At 43.2% G+C, this 5,809-nt stretch overlaps 1 non-coding gene across 1 annotated transcript; it reads left to right on the top strand.

Moving 5' to 3' along the window:
• The first annotated feature begins 2,616 nt into the window (after positions 1-2,616).
• Positions 2,617-2,757, top strand: LOC126997614 (U4 spliceosomal RNA). Its single transcript, XR_007752219.1, has one exon. It is a non-coding gene; the product is annotated as a U4 spliceosomal RNA (small nuclear RNA).
• Positions 2,758-5,809: the final 3,052 nt, after the last annotated feature.

Genomic DNA, 5,809 nt, shown 5'->3' on the forward strand with positions numbered 1-5,809 from the left:
ATAGTTTTTTTTTTTTTTTTTTTTTTTTTTTTTACGTTGCCTATTGCGCCGGTATTCCCAGTGGGGCCTGATGGTTGGCCAAAGCTTTTCTTCCAGGTGGGCCTGATGGTCGGCCCAGCCCGTTCTGGCGCAGGCGAGTGTTTATAGTGGCGCCATCTTGCATTGGCTCATGCTGCCCCCGGAACTCTTCTTGATTTCGCTTGGACGGACGGCTCTAGAGTCCGGGTTGATGGGTGGTCTTCAGGACAGCATGTGGGTAGTTTTAAGCCACTCGGCGGTGACTGAAAAATCCGAGTGGTAGCGTGAGGATTCGAACCCGCGTCGTCCATCACGCGGCGAATGTGGGTCCAGTACGCTATCACTTCGGCAACGGCCACGGGCAACGACCCGCTGCTGGGGATCTCTCTCTCTCTCTCTCTCTCTCTCTCGACCCGTTAGATCAAAGTGTCAATTAATCTTTGTCAACTGGCTTAATAACGCTTCTAGCTCCTCCATTGAGAGAGAGAGAGAGAGAGAGAGAGAGAGAGAGAGAGAGAGAGAGAGAGAGAGAGAGAGAGAGAAGAGCCAGCTCGAGACTATTGCGTCATGGTGACCTTCTTGTCTCAGCCTGTATTCCTTTGTCTGTGTCTGTGTGTGTCTGTGTATTTGTTTTTTCGTGTCTGTCTGTCTGTCTGGGTTTCTCCTGGTTCGTGTGTGTGTCTTTCTTTAATTTTTGCCTTTGTGTCTCTGCCGGTCTGTATCTACTTGTCTTTTTTTTTTTTTTTTTTGTGTGTGTGTGTCCTCGTCCGTCTGTTTGTGCGTATTTTTTTCTATATATATCGTGGTGGTTACGTGTTAGTGTTATTTGTATCAGTATCATTTTTGTATTATTTCAATTTTATCATGTATACCAGTTTTTTTCCCTTTATTTGTCTTCTTTCTTGTTTATGTATTATCAGTGTTATGAGTATTAGTATTAGTGTAATTTCTGTATTGTTTCTGTGTTGTCATGTTTTAGTCGTTTTCATTTTTCTCCTCATTTCCTTCTTTTTTATTTTCATCATCATCATCGTCAGCATCATCGGTTAGCCTAATGCCGTCTTCGTAACGTAACTAATGCTGCGAAATTTTTTTCTTGGCGAGCATTATCAGTATGGATTAAGTTCCATTTTCTTCGCATTATTATGATCATGCTGTATGTTTTTGGCGTCATTGTTTTCTTTCTTGATCGTTAGTCTTTCGTTTGTCCAGTTTTACTTTTGTTTTCCATGGAGGTTAAGTAGAGTGACTTTTTTTTACGGACAGGTATTTCTACTGCTGTTTGTTTTATTATAGCTGTTACTATTGTATTTCTATTAATGTTACTTATTTTCCACTTCTGAGCGTTATCGTCAGTGTTAATGTTTTTTCTTATTTATATCTCCCGTGGAAGGAACTATTATAGCATTTCTTAGCCTCAAATAAATGCCACCCACCTCTAGTACGCTCGTTTTATACGTTACGGATATTATAGTCAATCAAACGTTCACTGCGTCACAAATACCTACGTTATCTCACCCTTCTCCCACCTGTCAAAGCCACTCCTATCAATGCCACCCACCTCTAGTACGCCTGTTTTATACGCTACAGATATAATTGTCAATCAAACGTTTATTACTGTGCGTGCACTGCGTCACAAGTACGTTATCCCACCCTTCTCCCACCTATCAAAGCCCCTAAATGAATCACCTGAAATTTATATACGGTTGTCACGCGAGGCTTCGGGAACACAAGAGCGATCAGAAACCCTCGCATTAACCATGAAAAGAGGCGGAGGATCTCTGGGCCGAGGGAAAGGTGAAGAGCAAGGAGGATAGAAGAGAGGTAGGGTCATATTAAACACAGCGGCGCCCAAACACACACATTTAACAATGCTTTCGTAGCGTATTTGGCATTTCCAGGGACGGTTTTATAACCTTGGTGGTAGTCTGACCCTTCTTCTGTACCATGCACGTGAAGAACCCGTCATGAAAACCCGATTAATCTCCTTTTCGGCCTCTTGAAGTAGTTGATGTGAGAGGCCGGAGCGTCTGAGAATACCGACCGTAGTGTCATGCAGGTCGGAAAGGGATCCATAATGCCTAATAGAAAAAGTTCATGCCATAATTTTTACTACAGCGGTCTTAGGGAGTGGCGATACCTGTCCCCTGCCTTCCTTGGTCCGGAGCCGCGCGTCTGCCTGAGTCTCCCCTTCAAGGCGGCGCCGGTGGTCTCTTTGTCGGGGCGGCTCGTGTGTCTCAGTTACCATTGTTCTCGATAGCCTAAGTTAATTATTTGTGCGTTTCTGTATCATGAGTTGGTTATTATACGCAAGAAAATGATGTAGGAAATCAAACTTAATCGTCAGGATATGAAAATAACGTAACTGGGTCCCTTTTGTGTTATGGAGGTGCATAATTTAAGCCTTATATCATTATAATTTATAAATATTATATTTTCAAAACTATTTTTAATATGAAAACCTAATTACAAAAACATATTACGTACGTATAAAGCATGTTTACTTAATAATAAAGAAAATTTTGCATATTACCGATTTTACCTTGCTCAGGTGTTAGTCAGAGGTGAATATAGAGTCGCCTCAACATCAGAAATGTTAGCTTTGCGCAGTGGCAGTATCGTAACCAATGAGGTTCATCCGAGGTGCGATTATTGCTAGTTGAAAACTTTTCCCAATACCCCGCCTGGGCGACTTGAAATATAGTCGGCCAAGGCAATTTTTGTTAGCCCAGCTTTGGGCTAAAAAATCTGACTATTATCTGACACATTGCTGAAAGACCGAAGTACTGTCTATAATCCATGCAGCAATATCTGTCATCACACGAGAATGACAAGCCGTGGCCCCCGTTGCGTTATGAAGGATAGGGAGCAGCAGCACCGCCGCCCAGCCACACCCAGCACAGGCAGGTGGTGGGCCGCGAGCCCTGCCTTACAGCGTTGCCAGACTGAGGTGGCGCGACATGGGACGCCTATCTTTTAATCTTCGTCTGTTCCCGGCCCTGTGGCACCGCTCGGAAAGGGGAAAGGGAATGGAGGAAGAATAGGAGACACACGAAAATATTGTTAGGGAGGCAAAGGACGAGAGGGAAAAGGGAAAACAACACACACATGAATGACGGTAACCAAAAGAATCTCTCTCTCTCTCTCTCTCTCTCTCTCTCTCTCTCTCTCTCGACCACCACCACCACGTGTTTTCCTTCCTGCATATGGTGGTGGTGGTGGTGGCGGTGGCAGTGTGTTTGTAGTGGTGGTCAATGCTTCGGTTGAATGAACTCAGGACGACGTTTTCCTTTCCCTTCCTTTCCTTCCCCCCTCCCTCCCTCTACCTGCTTGTCCCTTCAAATCTTTCCCTCTTACTTCCTTCTTTCCCTCCATCTGCCACGCTGTATCCACATTTCTCTCTCTTATTCAGTTTCCTTTTTTCATCTTAGTAGTAACAAATGTACGGAAGTGGGGGTAATTTGGAAGTGGGGGGGACTGGAAGTGGGGGTTGGGGGGACAGCAGGGGGTTACAGGAGTGGGGTAATTTGCGGGGTTACGGAAGAGGGGTATCTAGACCCCCCTAACCCCCCCCCCACACACACACACACCCATCTCTTTTACCCCCCTCACCCCCTCTCGGACTAGCGTACGGAAGCGAGAGGGTGACGGGAGTAGGGGTGCCCAGCAGGGAGGGGGGGTGACGGAGAAGGATACTTGAAGGTTAAGATAAGATCTTTCTTTGACCTCGAATGACCACCAGATTATAATCACGGAAAAGGTACGGAAGTGGGGGGACTGGAAGTGGGGGTTGGGGGGTGAGGGGGTTACAGGAGTGGGGTAATTTGGGGGGTTACGGAAGAGGGGTATCTGGACCCCCTCCCTAACCCCCCTCCACACCCATCTCTTATTTTCACCCCCCTCATCCCCTCACCCCCCTCGGACTAGCGTACGGAAGCGAGAAGGTGACGGAGTAGGGGTGCCCAGCAGGAGGGAGGGGGGGTGACGGGAGAAGGATACTTGAAGGGTTAAGATAAGATCTTTCTTTGACCTCGAATGACCACGAGATTATAATCACGGAAAAGGTTAAGGACATTAGGTTAATGACCAGGCTGAAATATGAATTTACTCTCTAATGCAAGTCCGAAAATAAAATAAAAATCGCCATTGAACGTAAGACTCGATAAATTATTTAAGTTTTGCTGGATGTATTGTATCATTATCTTCTTATTTCTCATTTCTCAACTTGTTTCTTCTTATTTCTTTCCTCAACTTATATATATTTTTTTACTCCGGTTATTTGGTGCCATCTAACCCTAAACACTGCAGCACCAAGTCTTTTTTTCTGATTTTGCATTAATTAATGTCTTATATCTCATTTCTTAACTTCTTTCTTATTATTTCTTTTCTCAACTTGCATTTCTTTATATTTTCTGCATGCTCTTCGATGTCATATGACCTTAGGCGTTGCCGCATCGAATTTACCTTTTCCGTGAAAAAGGGATCGTAATGTGTGTGTGTGTGTGTGTGTGTGTGTGTGTGTGTGTGTGTGTTCCATTCCTCCGATTCTTGAGAAATCTGCTAGCTCGAAATTTTGTGGGCCATCTTTTTAGCCGATTATATGCTCGAAGCGGAATTTAGTGAGGATTCTTATGGTATCTTCAAATTCCTCATACGTCTATTAGTTCCCGAGTTACACCGTGAAAACTGATTTTTTCTCTCGGTAGGGTGCCCAGCAGGGAGGAGGGGGGTGACGGGAGAAGGGATACTAGAAGGGTTAAGATAAGATCTTTCTTTGTCACTCGAATGACCACGAGATTGTCATCACGGAAAAGGTTAAGGACATTAGGTTAAAGACCAGGCTGTAATATGAATTAACTCTCTAATGCAAGTCCGAAAATAAAATAAAAATCGCCATTGAACGTAAGACTCGATAAATTATTTAAGTTTTGCTGGATGTAATTTATCATTATCTTCTTATTTCTCAATTCTCAACTTGAAGATTCTAATATCTTACCTCAACTTAAATATATTTTTATATACTCCGGTTATTTGGTGCCATCTAACCTAAACACTGCAGCACCAAGTCTTTTTTCTGATTTTGCATTAATTAATGTCTTATATCTCATTTCTTAACTTCGATGTCATATGACCTTAGGCGTTGCCGCATCAATTTACCTTTTTCCGTGAAAAAGGGATCGTAATATGTGTGTGTGTGTGTGTGTGTGTGTGTGTGTGTTCCATTCCCCTCCGATTCTTGAGAAATCTGCGGCTAGCTCGAAATTTTGTGGGCCATCTTTTTTAGCCGATTATATGCTCCGAAGCGGAATTTAGTGAGGATTCTTATGGTATCTTCAAATTCCTCATACGTCTATTAGTTCCCGAGTTACACCGAGAAAACTGAATTTTTTCTCTCGTCAGAGTAGCTTAACAAATAAAAATCACTCATTAATTAATGTCTTATATCTCATTTCTTAACATATTTCTTCTTATTTCTTTTCTCAACTTGCATTTCTTTATATTTTCTGCCTGCTCTTCGGTGTCATATGACCTTAGACGTTGCCGCATCGAATTTACCTTTTTCCGTGAAAAAGGGATCATGTGTGTGTGTGTTCCATTCCCCTCCGATTCTTGAGAAATCTGCGGCTAGCTCGAAATTTTGTGGGCCATCTTTTTTAGCCGATTATATGCTCCGAAGCGGAATTTAGTGAGGATTCTTATGGTATCTTCAAATTCCTCATACGTCTATTAGTTCCCGAGTTACACCGAGAAAACTGAATTTTTTTTTCTCTCGTCAGAGTAGCATAACAAA

This window comes from Eriocheir sinensis, chromosome 1 (assembly GCF_024679095.1).
Source record: "Eriocheir sinensis breed Jianghai 21 chromosome 1, ASM2467909v1, whole genome shotgun sequence".
Lineage (NCBI taxonomy): Eukaryota > Metazoa > Arthropoda > Malacostraca > Decapoda > Varunidae > Eriocheir > Eriocheir sinensis.